Here is a 21424-nt window from a genome sequence, read left to right on the forward strand (position 1 = left end):
AAATTAGGACTCATTTATCAACTCATCCCATCCACAGCTCCCCTATTCACCATCTGTTTTCTATTTTTTCTTCCACGCTCTATGTGAGTCTATGTGTGTTGCCATGATTTTTTACTTGCACAAATGTTGACGAAGTAAACCACCCTTTTTTCAAAAAAAGAAAGTGGTGTCAGCCCCTTTGTCAGTGGAATATATAGCAATCGATTTGGACCTAACACCATAAAAGATCTGAAAGTCAACTTCATCCAACTATTTCCTCAACAAAAGTTTTAAATCACATCATATATGACTTTAATTATAACGTTCCACCCGGTGGGAAATTGTGCAGGGACTAATCAGTCACCATTGTATTGACCAGCACTCGTATAACGGCAGTGTTCAGGTGAATATTAAAATACCCCTAGAATGTAAGACGAATTATTCATTTTCTCTTCACAAGTAATACTGTCTTAAATGTAAGTATATGCAGCAAAAGTGGCTCTTCATTTAAAGGCGGTACCCTATTGCTCAAATCTATTTACTCAGGCCCTTGGTTAAATGTACCACTTGTACCCAATGTTCTTTATAATTCGCCATCTTTAAATTTGAGATAGAGTAACTTGGGAGTGTTCAACCAGGTCCAGTGCACCAGCGCTATGTCTTTACCGAGATTGGGAGACGCTTTCCCGTTAGGCTGTGTCAGGAATAGGTTCGGGCTTTAATCGAATTTTGCTCAGGTTATATTTGAATGAGTGGCCGACTATTAGCGACTTCTGCAAATCGGTGCGATGCTGCCACATGTAAAACTCCAGATGCTGAGTAGCACAGGTTTCTTAAAATACAGCTGGAGTCACACTTCAATGTATGTCCTTGGCATTTATCTTTCTGGTGTCTTTTTAATGTTATCCAGCATTTACCGCCGACGCGAAATAAACACGATGGAATCTCAGTCTGAGCTTCACTGTAACTGGTTAGATTATCCACTGTGAAGCTGTTACATTGTCCACTGTGCAACTGTTACACCGTCCACTGCGAAACTGTTACACCGCCTACTGTGAAACTAACTGATTCCACTGTCTGGTTCCACTGTCCGTTTTGAAACTAAACTGGTTACATTGTTCACGGCGAAACTCATCTGATACTTCTCTGGAGATAGCAACATTCAGTTACACTGTAAAATACCTCTCGATTAATGTAAAACATTTTAACGTTTTTTTTAAAAGAATTTTATTTTTAATTTAATTGAAAATCATTTTCATAGACAAACATCTCGCTTAAGATTGCTTCATTGCAGGTATATAAAGATTGTTCGAAGTGAATTTAAGGTAAATAGTGTTAAACGCGGTGAGCTAAGTTTTAAACAGGGGCCTAGTTTCAGATGGTTTGTCAGTCTGGTTTACAATTGCAGACGAGAACGATCCGGCTTTAATTGCCCGTCATAAATGTCCGCAAAGCGGCCGACTGATTTCGCGTTTCATCGCGATCAGAGCAGCAAGTGGCTTTTAGAAATCTTTCAGGGAGAGGTCGGGATTTTCCTCTCCCTCCCTGCCTGTGTTCCCCCTTCCCCCCGAAAGGTTACCGGAGTATGGAGCGGTTGCGGCCGACTTTTGGTTCGACAGAGAGCAGAAAATAAGCAGCTCACTGCCCAGCGCGGGTCCAAGGGGGGAAGGGAAAGAGCTTTCAGAGCACAGCGAGGCAGCAGATCCTGGCACGGAGGGGGGGTTGGAGGCGGAAATCGGGGACTGCTGTCCCTTCCTGGGAGTCGCACCCAAATGGATTTCCCCCCACCGCAGACTTAACATGCAGGTTCCCTCCTCCGAGGCTCTGCAGCAGCGGGCACTTGCATACAGCACCTTCCGAATGATCAGCGTCTCAGCTACCAAGCGTCCCTTTCATAGTGAACCTGCCACTGTCAACCTGTCAGGGCGTTCAACTGAAAGTTCCTTATGTGTTTCCAAAAAAAAGGACACAGATCTTGAGTATTTGACTGATGAGCAATGAAAAATAATTTCAACTGATCTTTTAATTTTGGAGCCTTTCAGCTTTGCACAGTAAACAGGCTCCCCTAACGGTTCGAAGTCAGGGACAGAAAACCTGGGCCGTTTGTAGTTTTCAGAATTAGATAAAATGTCAACCACAGAACGTCAGCTCATCACTCCTTTAATTTTTTTTATTCTATAAAATAAACCATTTGTACTATTAGCAAACAGAAATCCAAGCACATCTGCACCCACGAAATCTCTTATTTTTAAAATAAAAAATGAGCTAAAATGAATGTTGCTGGTAAATCTAGCTTTATCGTTCCAGCTAGGACATGTAAAGGTGATCTGGCTCTGAATCGGTGCGATTTCCGTAAAGTCCCCAATAATATTATGTTTTTTTTTAAAAACTTAACCTTTTGGTAATGCTCCGGCGGACTTGTGGACCGGGATACGTTTGGCTGGACATTTGTTGAAAAGGATATTAAAATGTTGGTTCTGTTACGCTGCATTGTCATTAATCTTAGGCCTTTTCAAACGGTGTGTTCCACCCAAAGTTACACTTCGCAAAAACAAAGATAAAAAAGACTTCGTGTGTTTTTTAAAAATAAAAATGTATATTATCAATCAAAACGATAAATTAACAGCAATGACAAAACAAATTAAACAGAGTGAAGACAACGTCCCCGCAGCTGTGTGTACGTGGTCCACCTTTATTGTCAAGACAATCTCCATTCTTGTTTCAAACTGTGTGAACGCGGTGTAAATAACATTGAACAACCTCCGCGTTTAACAATGGTTTGTACGTATTTCAGGACAGTTACAGAAGTTCTCCATCTTTTATGTAGTCTGGTAAGCCTTTGCCCGCAATTCATTCCCCCTCGTCAGCTCTGGGCTTCCTAAATCAGAGAAGAAATGGTTCAGAACTGGATGAATGAAGGAGAGAATCGGCACAATTTAGAATGGGTTTTTGTTTTGTTTCTCGCTTTAGCTCGAAACCGCCAGGGTTTCAAAGTCACGGGGAGAGTGTCACATACACCCGGTGTGTGACGGCCTGAAAAAAAAACATGCCTGCTGTTTGCCTAAAGTTTCAGACAAACCCATCCACCACTTTCTTGTTGGGACATGCTTTAAAAAAAAAGTCAAAGGCTTTCTCTCATTGTGTTTTAAAACACCACGTCCCAAACCTTTTTACCACCGGCCAAGTTCCTTCCAATAGCGCTGACGTGGAATAATATCAAAACCGACTCCAAGCAGAACAGACTTGCTTTGGAATTCAGCGCCTCTTAACAAAACAAAAATGCAAGGCCTCAACTGTTCAGAACTGAAGAAGTGGTTTGATATATTCCGTTTCACTTTAGGTAATTAACTATTCACGTTGCCTGCACTGAAATACTCGCTACAATCGCAGATCTAAATCCTTAAATGCTGGGACATACATATTCGAGATAATAGGTTTGAGCCACCAGGTCAAAATGAACGCGGAGCAGAATATTAAACCCCATACTGATAACCATTAATCGTTCGCAATGTCGCGAATCCTCCTGGCAGCTCAAAGAATCCTAACACAAGTGTTTCCTCTCAGGAGGTAGTGTCACACGCGCTTCCTAATATGCCAGAAGTTCCATGAAAAGAAGCTTAAAAATAGCTCTTGTTTTTATATGAAAAGTTAATGGGTGGGTTTGTGTTGTCAATGCTGGGCGCACACTTTGCACTAAACGGCTCAAACAAGCATATTCATCATTTCCTTTAAAAGAAAACTCAATATAATAAATCGAATTGCAGTTTTGAATTTAAATTAAGCCGCCAGTCATCAGTCCACCGTGGTGTCAAAAAACGTGTGGTATAATTCACCCGAATGGATTGCATTTCGAACAGTTTAAACCATAAAAGGCACAATCTGTCCGGCCCTCACATAAAGTAGACGTTTTAAAAAAAAGCCTTAACGCTAATTTTAGTAAATCCTGTAACAAAAGCTATTAGAAATTAAGGCTGTGTACAAAGGGGCGTTTGAGAGCAGTGCAGAACAAAATCGAGATCAACAGCAACCAAAATGGCTGGAGCGATCTTCAAAAGACACAAGCCACAACTTTTGATAATTCTCAGAAAACGCTTTTTAAAACATTTTAAAATGTAACCTCTTGCTCAATTTCTAAACTATTCCAACAGAATAAACGGCTGCGAGCAAGTTTGATATCATTGAAATTTATAAATATACAAGTTCGCCTCGTAATCCAGGATTTCAAGCAGTGAAATAAAAGTTTAATACTGATTGGGAGAATCGAAAGCTCTTTAACACTCTGAAACTGACTAACCTTTTACTCGATCAATTTTGACCAGACTAGGTCATCTGCAGTCTAATCCTTAAAAAAAATAAACTCGGCAATTGCAAAAATCAAGGTTTGACTTGGCGTTACCAACGTTCAGATGTCTTTGGTGTATCATTTTAACAGTGAATTAAAAATCCTGAATATTAAGTGATTGCAGCATTATCTATCTATCTCTTGCCCTTCTTACATAATTATATTTGCCAACTGGAATTTTATTGCAGTTTCCTTTGCAAATTGTAATGCAAATATCAATTGATCCGAAACGAGACATTTGACTGGAAAACTCAATGAGAAAATCAAAGGTCTGAATGACTTTCAATTCCATGAAAACTCAAATCGGCAAAAGTTTCCAATTATATTACGCAAGTCATGTTTGAGCTATGGTATGAAAATATAAATTATAACAATTAAGATTTACTGAAATGTTAATACTTTAAAACGTGGTCATTGTAACATGGTCAGATTCCTCCTCCTGTTCCAGTCGGCTCCAGTTAATTTGTTTTGTTGCGAATTTAAATTCATACGAAAGAGTCAAAGCCAACTCAAAAGAATACCCCTCCGTACTTGCTGTCCCACGTTATGTGCGACGAACCGGGTAGAATTGCAACGTTAAAAACACTTGAGAGACCAACTTAGCATTCAAACCGAGCAGGAAGGTATCTGGACGACATATGAATTATCTCCATGTACTATGAATCACCATATGAAGAAAACGCGTTTCCCAAACATATTATACAGGCATTATCATAGACACGGAGCTTCGTTCTAATGTTTGTGTTAGACACGTTTTAACACGCTTCCACCCACATGGCGGGTGCAGAATAAATCCCTCGAAGATAGTATCACTACCGATTAATATAGGGATTTTACATTTTATAGCTCTTTAACAATTGTAAACGGAGCTATAAAGGCAAAAGGACTCGAGCAACCTTTTCGGCTTGATCAACAGATCCGATTTCACTCCAAAGTTGCCCGTCTAGTCATCCAGAGAGTGAGCAAACTACTTTCGCATATATCCCCAAGTTTCAAAGTTAATTTCCACCACCCTGGCTTAATTGACTACGTTATTTTAACATGAATAATGCACTGCGTCAGAAATGAACACGGTTTTGATGGTCTGATTAAACGAGGTCTCTGCGCCTCCCCTTGTTATCGCCATGTGCTGTTTTGTTCTAAAGCAGAAGCCGTGTTGCTGAGGCGGCCTGCCCACTGAACTCGGCTAGCGCCGCTATCAACAAGGTGGCTGCTGCGGTTTTGGAAGAGGGACAATGGAGGAGCGTTTTACCTTCCATTTTCTCACTTGTTTGCCGGACTCTAACCGCATTTCACATTTTCGCCTCGAGTGCCTCTCTTTTGGTTTAATCAAAATGCAATTCACAGCACGTCCGATTTATTTTCACGATCTTTCCTTCTCCTTCAGACTTTGCAGAATCCTTCCCGTCTTGGGCCACAACCATCCAGCTGTCTTCCGTCCATTTACACTTTTGAATGTAAGAAAAAGAAAAGCCATCTTATTTCTCCGTGCGATCCCGAACAACCGCTCCTCTTCGTTTCCCCTTTAAACTTTGTCCTTCAGCAATCCCCTTTCCGGTGACAAGGGCTTTCTTTTTGGGACTAGGTGATGTTCAGACGTAATCTCGCACTTGGCCAGAATGCATTTTGCAGAATTCTGGCGAACACGTGGAGTTTCCATGTTGTGGTGAATTTGATGCACCCCACCCCGGACGAGAAAAGACTTCAATCACTTCGTGAAAATTACAGCCAGCAGCCCGCCACAATTGCCCTCAGAAATAAGTTATAACTTATGTTTGTGTTTGGGGGGGGGGGTGGAAGAGATTCAAATTAAAAGGGGTGGGGGCGGAAATTGCTGCAAGTACATCGTATTGATTAACCTATACTCCGTGCCTACTGAAAATGTTAGTATTTCAGAAAGCTGCGCTGGCCACAGGGATTCGCCCCTCCCCCCTCTCTTGTATTTTACAGATTGCATCCAGCCTCTGGCTGTTGTTTATTACCCAACAGGGGTCTGTGTGTGTGTGTGAGAGAGAGAGAGAGACAGAGTGAATGGGATGGGGTGGGGGGTGGGGGGGAGAGACAGAGGAGGATTTGTGGCGGGAGAGGCTGGAACTCGAAGAAGTTCCGAAGGGCGGAGAGGAGGTCACTGGAGTAGCCACTGAATGGATGTGATGACTGTAGGGCCAGCCCTAATCTAGGCGCATTGGCCAATCAGCAGCTCCTAGGCTGGCCCGGCCACTCATTCCACACACAGAGAGAGGGAGAGAGGCGCTTTCGCCCAATCTCGGCCGCAGAGTTCTTCTCGTTTCAATCAGATCCGCTTATCTTGGTTCACCTTCCCCATCCCTCCCTACACACCCCCGTGACCAAAGCTTTACGCATCCAATTGCAGTATGCGTTCTGCTCTTCCTCCAGTCCCTCCGTACAGCGATGCCGTTAACTCTTAAGATGTCTTTGTTCCAGTTTCGGGTGAACGTGCGTCCTCCTGTCATTGCAAAGTAACCCGGAGTGGAACAGTTGGGCCTCATTATATTTGCCCAGTCTGCTGGACAGCGGCTATTTATTGCTTAAAATGACTATTTGATCGGGGAAAGCATTGCAGTTGTAATATAAACAGTTGGACAGATTAAGGAGGGAATCGAGGGGTCCATGTTGTTTCACAAATCAGTAACAAACAATTTTGATTAATAATATATTATCTGTCAACGTTAGGAGATTTGTAGGAGTATTTACCGGTTTTTAACAGAATCCGATAAATATGAACCCACTGAACAAAGAAAAGGCAAACGCTGGGAAATCGAAATAAAATTGAAAAAACGGGGAATTCACAGCAGGACAGTCCGTCTCTGTAAAGAGAAAGAGCTGTCATTTAGGGGCTGCTAGTACTTGCTTGTCCATGATGAGCCTTCTGATGATGTTAATTCAGTTCACGCCAAGCTTTCGACCACATTCAAACTCTATTCCCAGTAACATTCTCACACTTTCGAAAGACTGAAATGGACTCGACCAAGCCAGGTAGATGCTGGAGATCAGAGTCAAGTGTTGCTGGAAAAGCACAGCAGGTCAGGCAGCATCCGAGGAGCAGGAAAATCGACGTTTCCGGCAAAAGCCCTTCCTCAGGAATGAGGAGATAAAGTTGACACGCTGCTGAGACACACCCATTTAAAAGCCACCACGCAGCACATCCAAAAATCAATGTTGACTGGACCATTTAGGACTGACTTTAAATGGATTACCCTGGACTGATTTTCCTTGCAATAGCTGAAGTTGCATTATTATTTCACGGTTTTGAGGTGAGGAGTGCGGTTAGAAAGCAATAAGAATAAGCAAACCCTAAGCGAGTAGTGAGATTTCAATATTACTTTTTTAATGTATCTTTTTTTTACAATTTGCTTGTTTTGCCTACATATTCCTGTTTTCAAATTATCTCTCCCAACACTTGATTCTGAGTTTCTCTCCACTTAATCGTTGGTTGTTTTTTTTAAAAAAATGCGGGATAATTTTCAACTGAAAAAGGGCGGCCAGCAATTGGAAAACCAGAAACGAAAACAGAAATTGCTGGAGAAATTCATAGCTGCAATTTCTGTTTATTGTTTGTTTTTTGATCTTCAGCATCTGCAGTTCCTTGCTATATTTTAACTGGAATCCAGATTGGGGGAAGGGGGCACCTCAATTATTCTCTAAACTCCTATGACCCTCACGATGCAATGACCAGATGAGCCTACAAATGGCTCCTAGCGCAGCGGCCTGCTTCCTGCTAAATGATGTCATTCAGGTTTGCCTATGAAAAAGGGTGTAATATGTATCACGCATGTCCCACCTATTTCTACCGGCTGAGCAGTTTAACCTGAAGGAAACTGACCGACTCTAAAGGAGTCACTGACTCCCACTCAAGAACTAGAGGAAACATTTCTTAGGCGGAATTTGTGTGGGGTGAGGTCGAAATGTCTTCCCCCGTATTTCCTCCTGGGTTGGTTGCAGATTAATATGAGCGTGGGTCCAGGAAGAGTTGAGCTTCCTGGCTGTTATTTTTTTGTTAGGGAAGGATGTACCTTGTATACCCTTGGAGGAAACCTGAAAGAAGGGAGAGGCAAAAAAAAAGTGAAGGCAAAGGAAGGAAGCAGAATAGAAACCAAATGAGGATTTTACCACCCCCCATATCCAATAACAAACTATAATACATTGTTCAGGATGAATCAAAGCCGTTCTGTAAATGAACAGAACACTAACAATTGTTAAACATCTTTTATGAACACAATACATCACCAAATGCATGTGAATTAATTACTCAGAAAATTACTCACTGTTATAAAGTTGGAAACCCCAAATCCTCAACTAACATAGCTTTTAAATTTGGCATATGCTTAGTGTAGCAGACTTTTTTGAAGGCAAATGTTTATAATGTTCAAGAGTAAAGTAATCTTTTCTGCAAGTATTTTTAAAATACTATTCATCAAATTCACATTATATAGAGTAATTGCAAAAATAGATTAGATTCCCTACAGTGTGGAAGCAGGCCCTTTGGCCCAACCAGTCCACACCGACCCTCTGTAGAGTAACCCACCCAGACCCATTTCCCTCTGACTAATGCACCTAACACTAGGGACAATTTAGCATGGCCAATTCACCCGACCTGCACATCTTTGGACTGTGGGAGGAAACTGGAGCACCCGGAGGAAACCCACACAGACACGGGGAGAATGTGCAAACTCCACACAGACAGCTGCCCAAGGCTGGAATTGAACCTGGGACCCTGGCGCTGTGAGGCAGCCGTGCTAACCACTGAGCCAACACTGGTAAAAAGGCAAGTATAAGGATTGATACTCGAAAGCAATGCGTTGTGATTGGGAGGAATTTAGCTTACATCTGGGATGTCCATACTGTGATGTAGACCTTAACCTTTCCCAATGGTGTAAATGACAACAATCTGTTGATCAATTGGAAATAAAAGTAAAAGGAGTTGTAATACAGGCTACTGTTTCACTTCACCCATTTAATAATATTGTGCAATAGCAGTATCTATCCCTGTAAAGTAGAATAGAAAGAAGTTTGTATTCGCATTTAAAGAGCACTTTTCATTATCTCAAGATATCCCAACGTGTGTTATAACTAATGGAATGGGGGGGATGGTGGTGTAGTGGTAATGCTACTGGACCAGTAATCGAGAGCCATAGATCATCCCCTCCCCATCTTATGTGAAGAGTATATGGGCTCATATCCTACCATGGCAGATGCTGCAATTTAAATTCAAGAAAAAGGCTAGTCTAATGGTGACTATGTTATGAATGTTAATTGTGGTTAAAAAGCCATTAGGGAAGGAAATGTACCATCCTTACCTGGACTGGCATAGATGTGACTCTAGATCAGTGATGATGTTGGCAGTTAACTGTCCTTTGGGAAATTCAGGGTGGGCAATGAATGTTAGCAATAATCAGTGCACAAACACAAAACAAATTTTAAAAAGTATGTCTCAGGTGTAGCTGCTGCTCTAATATGGTAAACGTGGTCGTGATTTTTTTCAGATCAAGATTCCACAAACAACAGTGACAACAATTAGTAATGCCAGTTGAGGGATTATTATTTGCCAGTAGAACTAACCTACTTTCTTTGACTAGTATCATTGGATCTTTTATGCCCACTTGAGAGGTCAGACATGATCTACATCTGTTCCAAGATATGACCCTCTGACAATAAAGTCCTGCTCCCTCAATATTTCACTGAAATGTCAGCCCACATTATACACTCAAGTTCTGTGTCAGAGGCAGGGAAACTACCGCCAAACTGAGATTAACACTAATTATGTTAGTAAGTTTGTAAAGTAATGTGGGGTTGGGGCCTGCTTAGGTGATTTTCCTCCAGGGAAAATGGAATATCTCAGTGAGCCAGACAGTATGATAACTTTCATATATTCCCGAGTTCCCATTTAAATAAGATTACAGGACAAGGTTTTTAAATAAGTCTTCAACCAGTGTTTTGGTTGATAAAGGTATCAATTCTGGAAGACTTCAAAGAGCAGTTTTTTTTTTAAAGCCAACCTTTGATCTTTCAAACTTCTATAGCACCCATTTGAAATTTGTTGCCAATTGTGTGGGCAGCTATATGGCAAGGCATATCAAAACTGCCTGAACCATCTCACATATCAAGCAAATACAGCAATATTTGTTAAATTCAATTTGAACTGGCTATGAATCCATATTCCAGAGTTGAATGCTTAGAGTTTTGTCCACTGTGCCGTGCAATCAGTCTAGCATTGCATGTTAGAGAGATTGTAACATAGTGATTATCTTACTGGACAAGTAACCCAGAGGCCTATACTAACCCTAGGCGGAGAGGGGGGAGACACTTGTGTTCAAATGGGAGTTGTTGGAATTTAATTTTGGGTAATAATTCCAGAATGAAAAGCTAGTCTCCATAATGGTCAACAGAAAACTATTGTTGATTATTGCAAACCATCTGGTCTACCAATACCCATTAGTGAAGGAAATCTGAACTGATCTGAACATGTGACTCCAGACCTATAGCACAATGGTTTACTTTTAATTTCCCTGCAAACCACTCCATTCAATGACAATTAGGAATGGGCACCAAGTACCGGGTTTGCTGGTAACGTTCAAATCTCATGAAAGAATAAAGGAGAAAAATGGCTTAAAGATGTATGTGTGTGGCAATATTAGCTGTATATTTCTTAATTTGTGGGACAGGATGAGAAATTTGAATGTGGACAACTCTAGAACAGAACTTAACTAATTATTGAGCAATGGATTCAATTAATTTTAGTCAGGCAGGAATTTCAGTAACATGTAACATTTTGGACTTACCTGGAACTTTGTCAGTCCTGGTTTTAATTTAAAACAGGGTCAGTCTGATGCAAATGAATTGTTAATTGTTGTTGCATAATAATGTAATGAAAAGCACTAATGCTTTGTACTGATGCATTAATAAAAAGGACTGACAAACACATTTTCAAGCATCATTTTATGTGTTTTCAATACAGTTTGCTTTATTGTAAAGAAATATATTTGCTGAACAGCTACAGGTACAACAAATAGGTAATTGTATTTCCACAACTGGCAGAAACAACATCAAATAGTGCAGTCTGACCTATGGCATTGGTATGAATGTGTTGCTATGTGCCAATTTTCAGTCTTTTTGTATTTAGCATTTATTTTTAAGGAATGGGATTAACCGAAAAGGAACAAAATATGATGACTTGAACCAAGAGGTACTGAAAGCTGTCTATTATGCATTGAAATTAAATATTCAATTTAGAGCCACTTGTTTCTCTCATCAATATTTTTTCATCGTTCCTTATTTATATAAAATTATATAAGGAATTCATGTGCACACAATGAGATAATATCATTCACATAATTAAATTGTAACTGTTTTGCTTGGGCTCGTCCTCTTTCCCAGTCAGGAGATCCAAAGAACAGCTCCTTTGAAATTTAGGTTAGGAGAGTTAATATTCGTCCAAGAGCTCAGAATTGCTAGGGCAGAAAAGGGATTGACTCTTCAAAGGAAAAGGAAAACAATAAGCCACACAAACAAAGAAGTCATCTCTCGAAGCGATGTTCACGTGCAACTCAACCAACACAATGCATCAGCTAATCTGGTACTCTAATAACTCTACAATACAAGTGTTACTCCACAGTGTCCAAACCAACTAAGTCTGCACAAGTTCAATCCTTACGTAGATGGTTTTATTAAAATTATAACGCAATAAATGTGATGATATTATAATTGTAATCAGCAGTTGTATTATACTGATTGTATGATTCACATTTTAAATAATTAATTTGTGAAAAATAATTCCTTAATCATTTTGAGGAAAGAAAATTATTTTCCCAATTTAGAACAATTTTTTTTTCAAATTAACAGCAATTCTTGCTCATGCTGTTTAAATTTTATGTTTCATAAATAGCAAAACTGTATCCTATGATATAGAGTTCTGTGTAATTGAAGGAACTGTGACGTAATGTTTTATAAAATTAAGCTTAAAAGTAGTTAATTCCAAAAGTTACCTGTGTTGGGTGCGTTTATAAAATAACTATTCACAATTATTTCAATTGGGTAATTACATTTGCGATGTAGTGGAACTGACCAGTGAGTATTTTCTGAAAAGGATGACATTTTCCATTTTCTTGAAATTTAGAAAATTGTACTAAAATGGTTCTTCAATAAGGTAATTGCTGGTTGTTTTCTCAATGGAGAGATTTCAGCCATGCCCATTATCAGCATCTATGTTTAGGAAAACTATAGGGAATCATAGGACATTCCTTAAATCTCAAAGTTTCCTCAAAGCATTTTTTGTAGTAGCAGTACACATACAAATCCTCCTTATGTAGCTCAATGGGGGTGCAAATGAACTCTGAAAACAGGGGAGTCTCTGTTTAAACTTGAGAATATTTTCGATGTTAATGAATTGAAAGTATTGCAAATATGTTCCACCTTTCTGAACTGGCTGAAATTTTGAAATGCAATATTTATTTCCAGAACAGGAACTAACTCTCACAGGACAAGGGTAAATTCTTTTTTTTTAAATAGGTAATGTTGATTGTCCAAACACTGAATTTATAATTTTTGGCTGGAAGCTGGATTTAGTTTGCAGGTTTCTTTAACAAGGAGCAAGAGGATGGCACTGATATTTAGTAGTGAAAGGATTGACATAAGAGAAAGTATTGACACATTATGTAAGTTTCAAAAATAGTGCATCTTAATGAGAAAAAAATCTCCACTAAATTAGTTGATATGAGTTGTCAAAAACAACAATAAAAGAGGACAGCATTCCTTGCCTAGCAGAATAAAATAAGCATAACAAACATACACTGTTTTGTACTTTTAAAAGGTTTTCACTTGATTTTTTAAAATAAAATTGTTTTGTCATTTTCCTGTAATAAAAGTTAATCTTTTCAATATACAAACCTGAGTTTATGAAAGCAATTGTTTCTTGCATTTTGTTTTAGAAAAGTATGAAATACTTTGAAAGGAAGTCCTGATAATAGTTTTTTGTTTATTTCACAAGGGACCAAGTCAATCTTGCAGACGGAAATCTAATCACATTGTATGGTTTCCTACTCAATGTTCTATATATTACATGTATATTATCATGAAGGGAGAGAATGAGAGTAAGCTATCTAATGATATCACTATTTTAATTGTAAAAATTCATAAATTTGAATTCACACGTGTATTTTAAGGACTTCCAACTTCATTGAGAAGGGAGATAAAGCAAATGATAATCATTTACAGGACTAAATACAATAACTGATCCAGTCCAGAAACAACCAAATGGGCCAAATGGTCTTGCCACGCTACCTTTTTTTTGTTTAGAATGAAAGTGTTACTTCAAACTTTCCATGTATTTTCTGTGTTATTCTACTGAAGTAAATTTGAGCTTTCACTGCAAATGCAGTACATTCTAATTATTTGTTGGAGCTTTTTACAAAATTCCTAATTCTTTTCCCCACTTTATTCTTGCAAACATTCTTCCCTGACATAGATATCCACGCCTAAAGGTTCTATAGTTCCATGTGTTTTCACTTATCCCTCTTTTGTGTTGGTATGAACAGCATCAACTCTTTGATATTTTTAATAGCAATAACAACAGTATCATCAACTTACATAATACCTTAAAATAATAAACTGTCCCAAGTGTTATCAAATAAAAATTAACACCAACTCACATGAGATGATGTGGTCAGGCACAATGGGAATTTCAAAATATGCAGATTAGAATACTTACAGTGTGGAAACAGGCCCTTCGGCCCAACAAGTCCACACTGATCAGCCACCCACACCCATTCCCCTACACCTAACACTATGGGTAATTTAGCATGGCCAATTCACCTAACCTGCACATTTTTGGACTGTGGGAGGAAACCAGAGCACCCAGAGGAAACTGACACAGATACAGGGAGAATGTGCAAACTCCACACAGTCAGTTACCTGAGGCGGGAATTGAACCCGGGTCTCTGGTGCTGTGAGGCAGCAATGCTAACCACTGTGCCACCCTTTGTTATTGGAAGCATAGTTGCTAAAGGTGGGACAATCAAAATTGGAGAACCACAGTCAACTGAGAGAGTTGTGTGGGCTAACAGAGATTAGATTAGATTACAGTGTGGAAACAGGCCCTTCGGCCCAACAAGTCCACACCGACCCGCCGAAGCGCAACCCACCCATACCCCTACATTTACCCCTTACCTAACACTACGGGCAATTTAGCATGGCCAATTCACCTGACCTGCACATCTTTGGACTGTGGGAGGAAACCGGAGCACCCGGAGGAAACCCACGCAGACACGGGGAGAACGTGCAAACTCCACACAGTTAGTCGCCTGAGTTGGGAATTGAACCCGGGTCTCTGGCGCTGTGAAGCGGCAGTGCTAACCACTGTGCCACCATGCCGGCCATAACAACGCCATGGAGGGATTTGAAAACAAGATGGAGAATCACTTAGCCTGAAAATCATAGAGATGTAGAGCATGGAAACAGACCCGCGGTCCAACCCACCCATGTCAACCAGATATCCCAACTCAACCTAGTCCCACCTGTCAGCACCAGGCCCATATCCCTCCAAACCCTTCCTATTCATATACCCATCTAGATGACTTTTAAATATTGCAATTGTACCAGCCTCCACCACTTCCTCTGGAAGCTTATTCCATACACGTACCACCCTCTGCGTGAAAACATTGCCCCTTAGGTTTCTTTAATATCTTTCCCCTCTCACCCTAAACCTATGCCCTCTAATTCTGGACTTCTCCACCCCAGGGAAGAGACTTTGTCCATTTATCCTATCCAAGCCCCTCATGATTTTATAAACCTCTATAAGGTCACCCCTCAGCCTCTGACGCTCCAAGGAAAACAGCCCCAGCCTGTTCAGCCTTTTCATATAACTGAAATCCTCCAACCCTGGCAACATCCTTGTAAATCTTTTCTGAACCCTTTCAAATTTCACAACATCTTTCCAATAGGAAGGAGACCAGAATTGCACGCAATATTCCAAAAGTGGCCTAATCAATGTCCTGTACAGCCGCAACATGACCTCCCAACTCGTATACTCAATGCCCTGACCAAAAAAGGAAAGCATACCAAACGCCTTCTTCACTATTCTAACTGTGACTCCATTTTCAAGGAGCTATGAACCTTCACTCCAAGGTTTCTTTGTTCAGCAACACTCCCTAGGACTGTACCATTAAGTGTATAAGTCCTGCTAAAATCTGCTTTCCCAAAATGCAGCACCTCACACTTATCTGAATTAAACTCCATCTGCCACTTCTCAGCCCATGGCCATCTGATCAAGATCCCATTGTAATCTAAGGTAAGCCTCTTCACTGTCCACTACACCTCCAATTTTGGTGTCATCTGCAAACTTACTAACAATGCCTCTTATGCTCATATCCAAATCATTTATATAAGTGACAAAAAGTTGTGGACCCAGGCACTCCACTGGTCACAGACCTCCAGCCTGAAAAATGACCTTCCACCACCACCCTCTGTCTTCTACCTTTGAGCCAGTTCTATATCCACATGGCTAGTTCTCTCTGTATTCCATGAGATTTAACCTTGCTAACCAGTCGCCCAGGGGGAACCTTGTCAAACTTATTACTGAAGTCCATATGGATCACATCCACCATTCTGCCCTCATCAATCCTCTTTGTTACTTCTTCAAAAAACACAATCAAGTTTGTGAGACATGATTTCCCACACACAAAGCCATGTTAACTATCTCTAATCAGTCTTGCCTTTCCAACTACATGTATATCCCATCCCTCAGTATTCCCTCCAACAACTTGCCCACCACTGAGGTCAGGTTCACTGGTCTATAGTTCCCTGGATTGTTCTCACCACCCTCCCTGAACAGTGGCACCGCGTTAGCAAATGAAGATATTCATGAAATAATGAATTTTAGGGGATTTGTTATTTTTTAGCCATTGAATGGCCTTCTTAATGTTGTCCAGGACCAGAGCAGGAGCAGGATTGAGCTAGTCAGGCTATTGAGGGATGGAGTTGAGGAGTTTTGAGTTGAAAACAGAGTCTTAGTTAAGGAGGAGTTCCTCAAAATGTTTTCTCCAATTATCACTCAGCACCTACCATGCTGTGCTCCCTGGGACATAGGTTGTCTTGTTAATGCCAAAGGAATCAAATGTGTTCTTGGTGTTCTTGAGTTGTTGTATTTCCTGTCCTCATTTTACCCATCATTTCTTCTTCATCTCTCAGCTTTCATGTTATAGTATTGTTTTCAACCACCTGTACTGCTGTCACTTTTCTCCTGAGCCCTGGTGAGTTTCCAGTCATTAAAAGCTGTGTGTTTACACTCAGTTTGTCCAACATTTCTTGGTTATTTTCATAAAACCAGTCACAATGCTCCCCTGGTACAAAGGTAATGGACCTCTTCACATGTGCTTGTGATGCTGGACTTTAGGATTGACACGTTATTATACACTCAGTGTAGGTCCTGTGGCCGGAGGTGCTGAGTTGATAGTGAGGCAGTAACTAAGCAGGGCACCCTTGTGGAATCTTTTAAGTCTTCAAGACCCTCCAAAACCAGTGGCAAGAAAGGTGATCCAACAGCAGTTTCCTCTCTCAAGCCAATTGAAGCACTGATCACTCACAATAAGCTCCAGTGGGAATGACTACATGCTTGAAACCAGACTTGCCAAAATAACTGCTCTACTTGTAATTTAGTGGCAGCAGTGGAAACTCTTTAGAGTTGTCCTGAAAGCACTGCTGAAGAGGCCAAACATCTCCACCAATTCCTGGGAGATTCTGGTTTGTGAGTGACCATATTGGAGAGGATTCATTCAGGAAGGCAATAGACACATTAATAGACTTCATTGGAAACATTCAAAGGTGAAGGCAAGGCATTGCCCCAGGAGCACACAAACCTCTAAACAACTCACCAACTCAATCCTTTAAGCATCACATGGCAGATTCTGCTGATCATGCTCTGGACTTCTCAGCCATCTCTAGGACACAGAATACAGAATTTTGGAACACCCCAAGTTTATGGAGGTGAAAGAGAGAAGCTGAGCAGAAGAGTGTGAGCCTAAACAGGGCGTTGCATGAACTATTTAATGTTTAATAGCGCATTGCATTGAAGAATTTGTTTCACTTTTGGGGTAAGATACTTGTCTATAAGCCAGAAAATTATGTGCTCAATCTAATATTTTCTCTTACCTGTATGGCAGCCTCAGAGTTCCCATATGGGTGTGCAAAAGTCAATCCCTTTAAGTTATCATATGTGCATTGCCATGTAAATCATTTAAAGGACTCATGTGCTTTAATGGATCTCCTGCACATGAGATAGAGAATGCATTGGTTCAAGACCCACTTCTGAAACGTGAGCCCAAAATGTAGATGTCACTCAAGAGTACTATGATCGTGTACTGCAGTGTTGGAGCTTCTGTGTTTGAGCATGATGTTAAGTTGAGTCTAACCAAGCCTAATACGTAATTGTAGAAGACTTCAAGTTGTTATATGAAGAAGATTAAGGTGTACTCTCCTTCTGACCAGGCCAACATTTATCCATCATTCCCAAGCAAGTCTTCTGGTCGATTATTTAATTGTTGTTCATGAACATTGCTACAAGGGAAATTACAACAGTGACCATATTTCAAAACGTTAATGCTCTGAAAAATTCTGAGCATGTAAAAAGCTTTATGTAAAATGCAAATTTGTTCTATTCAATTATGGGAGGATCACAGATAAGACCAATACTGTACACCCAACATTGCCACACAGGTCCAAATCTACCTTGGGTCATTTGAAAGTAATCAACAGCAAAATTTTTATGAGAATTCCCTTGCATGGACTGAGGGCCCTGGGGCAGAATATGTGAACTCATGACACTATTACCCTTCTCAAAATACACAAATTTAAACTGAGGTCTGGGTTCTTCCTAGTTAATAGAGATCAGGGTGTCCCTTTGCAATGTATTTACAGAGTGAGGCACATTGATCCGCTCCGCAGCCCACCCTCCACCCCAACATTAATAGAGTTAAGATTTCATTGATCCACTTAAATAAGATCTCACCAGCAAAGAAAATCTGACAGTCCCCTCCACCAATCTGCAGAATAAATCTGTGTGATGTTTTCTACGATACACTGTTGCTGGTCTGATATGAGCCCCTGGTTCTTTTGTTACAAAAGACACTAAAAATCTGAGGTAGCTTCATTATTTGTTGATTTTATTAAGCCCATTTGGAAAATGAACAAAATTATATCTAACTACAAGAATTCCAAAAATACTACTTTACCTCTTCCATTTTTATTATTTTGATGCATAATGTACAGTGCAATTGTTTAAAATTTGCATAAGTGATGTAGAGTTTGGAACCAAGTCTAGTGTGTGACAGTTTACAGATGACAGTAAGATGACTGGTAGAGCAAAGCGTGCAGAGGACACTGAAAGTCTCCAGAGAGATTTAGGTAGTTTAAGTGAGTGAGCAAGAGTCTGGCAGATGGAGTACAATGTTGATAAATGTGACATCATCCATTTTGGTAGGAATAACAGCAAAATTGGTTATTATTTATATGGTGAAAAATTGCAGCATGCTGCTGTGTGGAGAGACCTGGGTGTTCTTGTGCATGAAACACAACAAGTTGGTTTCCGGGTGCAGCAGGCAAATAAGAAGGCAAATGGAATATTGTCCTTCATCGCTAGAGGGATCAAGTCTAAAAATAGGGAGGTTATGCTGCAGTTGTATACAGTGCTGTTGAGGCCATACCTGGAGTATGGTACACAGTTTTGGTCTCCTTACTTGAGAAAGAATGTACTGGCACTGGAGGTGGGGTGGTGGTGGTGGGGGGGGGGGAGGGGGAGGGGTGCAGAGGAGGTTCACTAGGTTGATTCTGGAATTGAGAGTGTTGGCTGATTTGGAGAAAATGAGTAGACTGGGTCTATATTCATTGGAATTTAAAAGAAGGAGGGAATCTTATACAAAAATATAAAATTATGAAGGGAATAGATAAAACAGAACCAGAGAGGTTCTTTCCTCAGGTGAGTGAAACTAGAACTAAGGGGAATAACCTCAAAATAAAGGGGAATAGATTTCGGACTGAATTAAGGAGGAACTTCTTCGCCCAAAGGGGTGAGAATCTGTGGAATTCTCTGCCTAGTGAAGAAGTTAAGGCTACCTTGTTGAATGTTTTTAATGCAGAAAAAGATAGATTTTTGAACAGTAAAGGAATTAAAAGTTCTGATGAGTGGGTGGGTAAGTGGAGCTGAATCTATGAAAAGATCAGCCATGATCTTAGTAAATGGCAGAACAGGATCAATTGGCCACATAGCCTACTCCTGCTCCAAGTTCTTATGTTCTTATGTTCTTGTGTCTGTACAGACCAGCTTTTGGATTCTTAAAAATATTGCTGAAAGTTATGGAATGCCTCAGCTGTTTCATTGAACAAATGGCTTACCTTGAATCATCTTTATGATTATTTTGGCATGAAATGCTGTTATGTTTGTTTGCTTGTGAAACTGAATGTGACAGAAACAAAAAAAGGTGTCAAAATTGAATTAGAGATCTGAACAAATCTATTTAACGGTAAGGTGCATGAAGAATTGGAAGGGGGTTGATCACAAATTTCAACTCTTGGCAGCCCATTTCTCCTGTGTAACATTAGTGTTCGAACTCCAGATGCTATATTGGTTCAATCATCCAGGGCACCCACTTGAAACACACAAATGATATGTAAATTGGGGTTCTAAAACAAGTCCAAATGTGTAGTGTGCTCACTCTAACTTATTGTACAAGCCATTCAGCGGCAGTCCCAGTAACCACTCAACAAAAAAAAGCACTGAAAAATTTCTACATCTTTTACACGAGCTCAGAAAAGCAGGAGTTCTCCTTCCAACACCACAGAAAATATCAGGCTTTTGGTGAGTTTAGTGTAGTAATGTACTGATTACCTGTCGTCTCTGACTGACGGGCTGAATTAGGCAAATAGTGGCATTTGAATGAAGCTCAGAGCAGAATTTGGCTCAAATGTGAGGTGTTCCTCTTATTGCTCCTCAGATTCCAAGTGCAAGTCCAGTTTCTTTTTGAGTTTACTCAAATCTTGAAATAAAAAGAAGCATTTAGTGTTGTGATATTTCTAAAATCTAATGAGAGTTGATGGTTATGCTTATATCTATTTTTAGCAGAAAAACAATTCTAATCATGTTAAGATATGTTCTCTATTATTTCTAAACCACAAGATAAAAACAAATAAAATGCACACAGCAACTGTGCACAGATACAGACAATTTAGCTCGGGGCTTGATGAAACGTGTTTATAAGTAATACTTATTGCTACCTGTAACTTCATTTTATAAAACAAATTAAAACCACAATTGCAAAAATATGACTATGACAACATATTGGGATTTATAGCCTTTAGTTTTGTATTACTGCTCTTCACTGTTCATGGTTGTTAATTACACACTCCACAAAAGTGTGTATATGTAAAGAGGAAGGTTCAGGATGGCTAATCCATCCCCTTTGAATAGATACTGTGTCAGGAGTCAGATCAATGGCATATTCATGAATAATAATTACAACAATAAAAAGTAACAGAGGTGCAAATGATGAAGGAAGGGTAATGAATTGAAAAGAAGAAACAAAGTGAAGAGACTGGACTTGCAAGAGGCTGCTGGAGCACACATATATGGATGTATATGTGTACAAACTATTAAGGTTTGCAGGGCTCCTTGTGAAAGCAGTTGGTTTGGAATCCTGGATTTTATAAATTAGAGTTTAAAACCAAAAAGTAAAGCTATAATACTGCAGATCATGGAAATCTGAAATAAAAACAGAAAGTACTGGTCAGGGCCAAAATTTGGATGGAATTTAATCCAATCCATCACAATGGGAAACACAGTGGGCGTACCCATTTAGTCACTGTAGAACCTGCTCTAGTCTGCTGTAGGTGGGAAAGCCTCAGTGATTAAATCAGATGGGGGAATGGGATGATAGGAGAAATTTGCCATTCTTGGGAGATGCCACTCAGGCTCATTATGAGCCAAAGGACAAAAGTTACCCCAGACCCATTACAATTTGCCAGTTACTCAGGGATTAAATTTGCAAAGCTTTCCTGTGTAAACCGAAGTCTGTCCAGTGTTACAAATGTGAGGTTCTTTAA

General features: G+C 40.0%; 2 long non-coding RNA genes across 3 annotated transcripts in view; both read right to left on the minus strand.

Annotated features, from left to right (window-relative positions):
• Positions 1–2553: 2553 nt before the first annotated feature.
• LOC140463997 (uncharacterized) lies at positions 2554–6501 on the minus strand. Of its 2 annotated transcripts, XR_011954835.1 has the most exons (3): positions 6304–6501; positions 5574–5769; positions 2554–2857 (listed from the first exon to the last, which is right to left on the minus strand). It is a non-coding gene; the product is annotated as an uncharacterized lncRNA (long non-coding RNA). The 2 variants fall into 2 exon arrangements; XR_011954834.1 differs by lacking the exon at positions 6304–6501 and having other exon boundaries at positions 5574–6297.
• A 13231-nt stretch (positions 6502–19732) lies between these two features.
• Positions 19733–21424, minus strand: part of LOC140464003 (uncharacterized) — a 59074-nt gene continuing 57382 nt past the window's right edge. The window contains exons 2-3 of the long non-coding RNA XR_011954840.1: positions 20214–20361; positions 19733–19781 (exon numbers count right to left, since the gene is read on the minus strand). This is a non-coding gene — a long non-coding RNA (uncharacterized lncRNA). The remainder of the gene's footprint in view (positions 19782–20213; positions 20362–21424) is intronic.

Source organism: Chiloscyllium punctatum, chromosome 39 (genome assembly GCF_047496795.1).
Source record: "Chiloscyllium punctatum isolate Juve2018m chromosome 39, sChiPun1.3, whole genome shotgun sequence".
NCBI classification, from domain to species: Eukaryota; Metazoa; Chordata; class Chondrichthyes; order Orectolobiformes; family Hemiscylliidae; genus Chiloscyllium; species Chiloscyllium punctatum.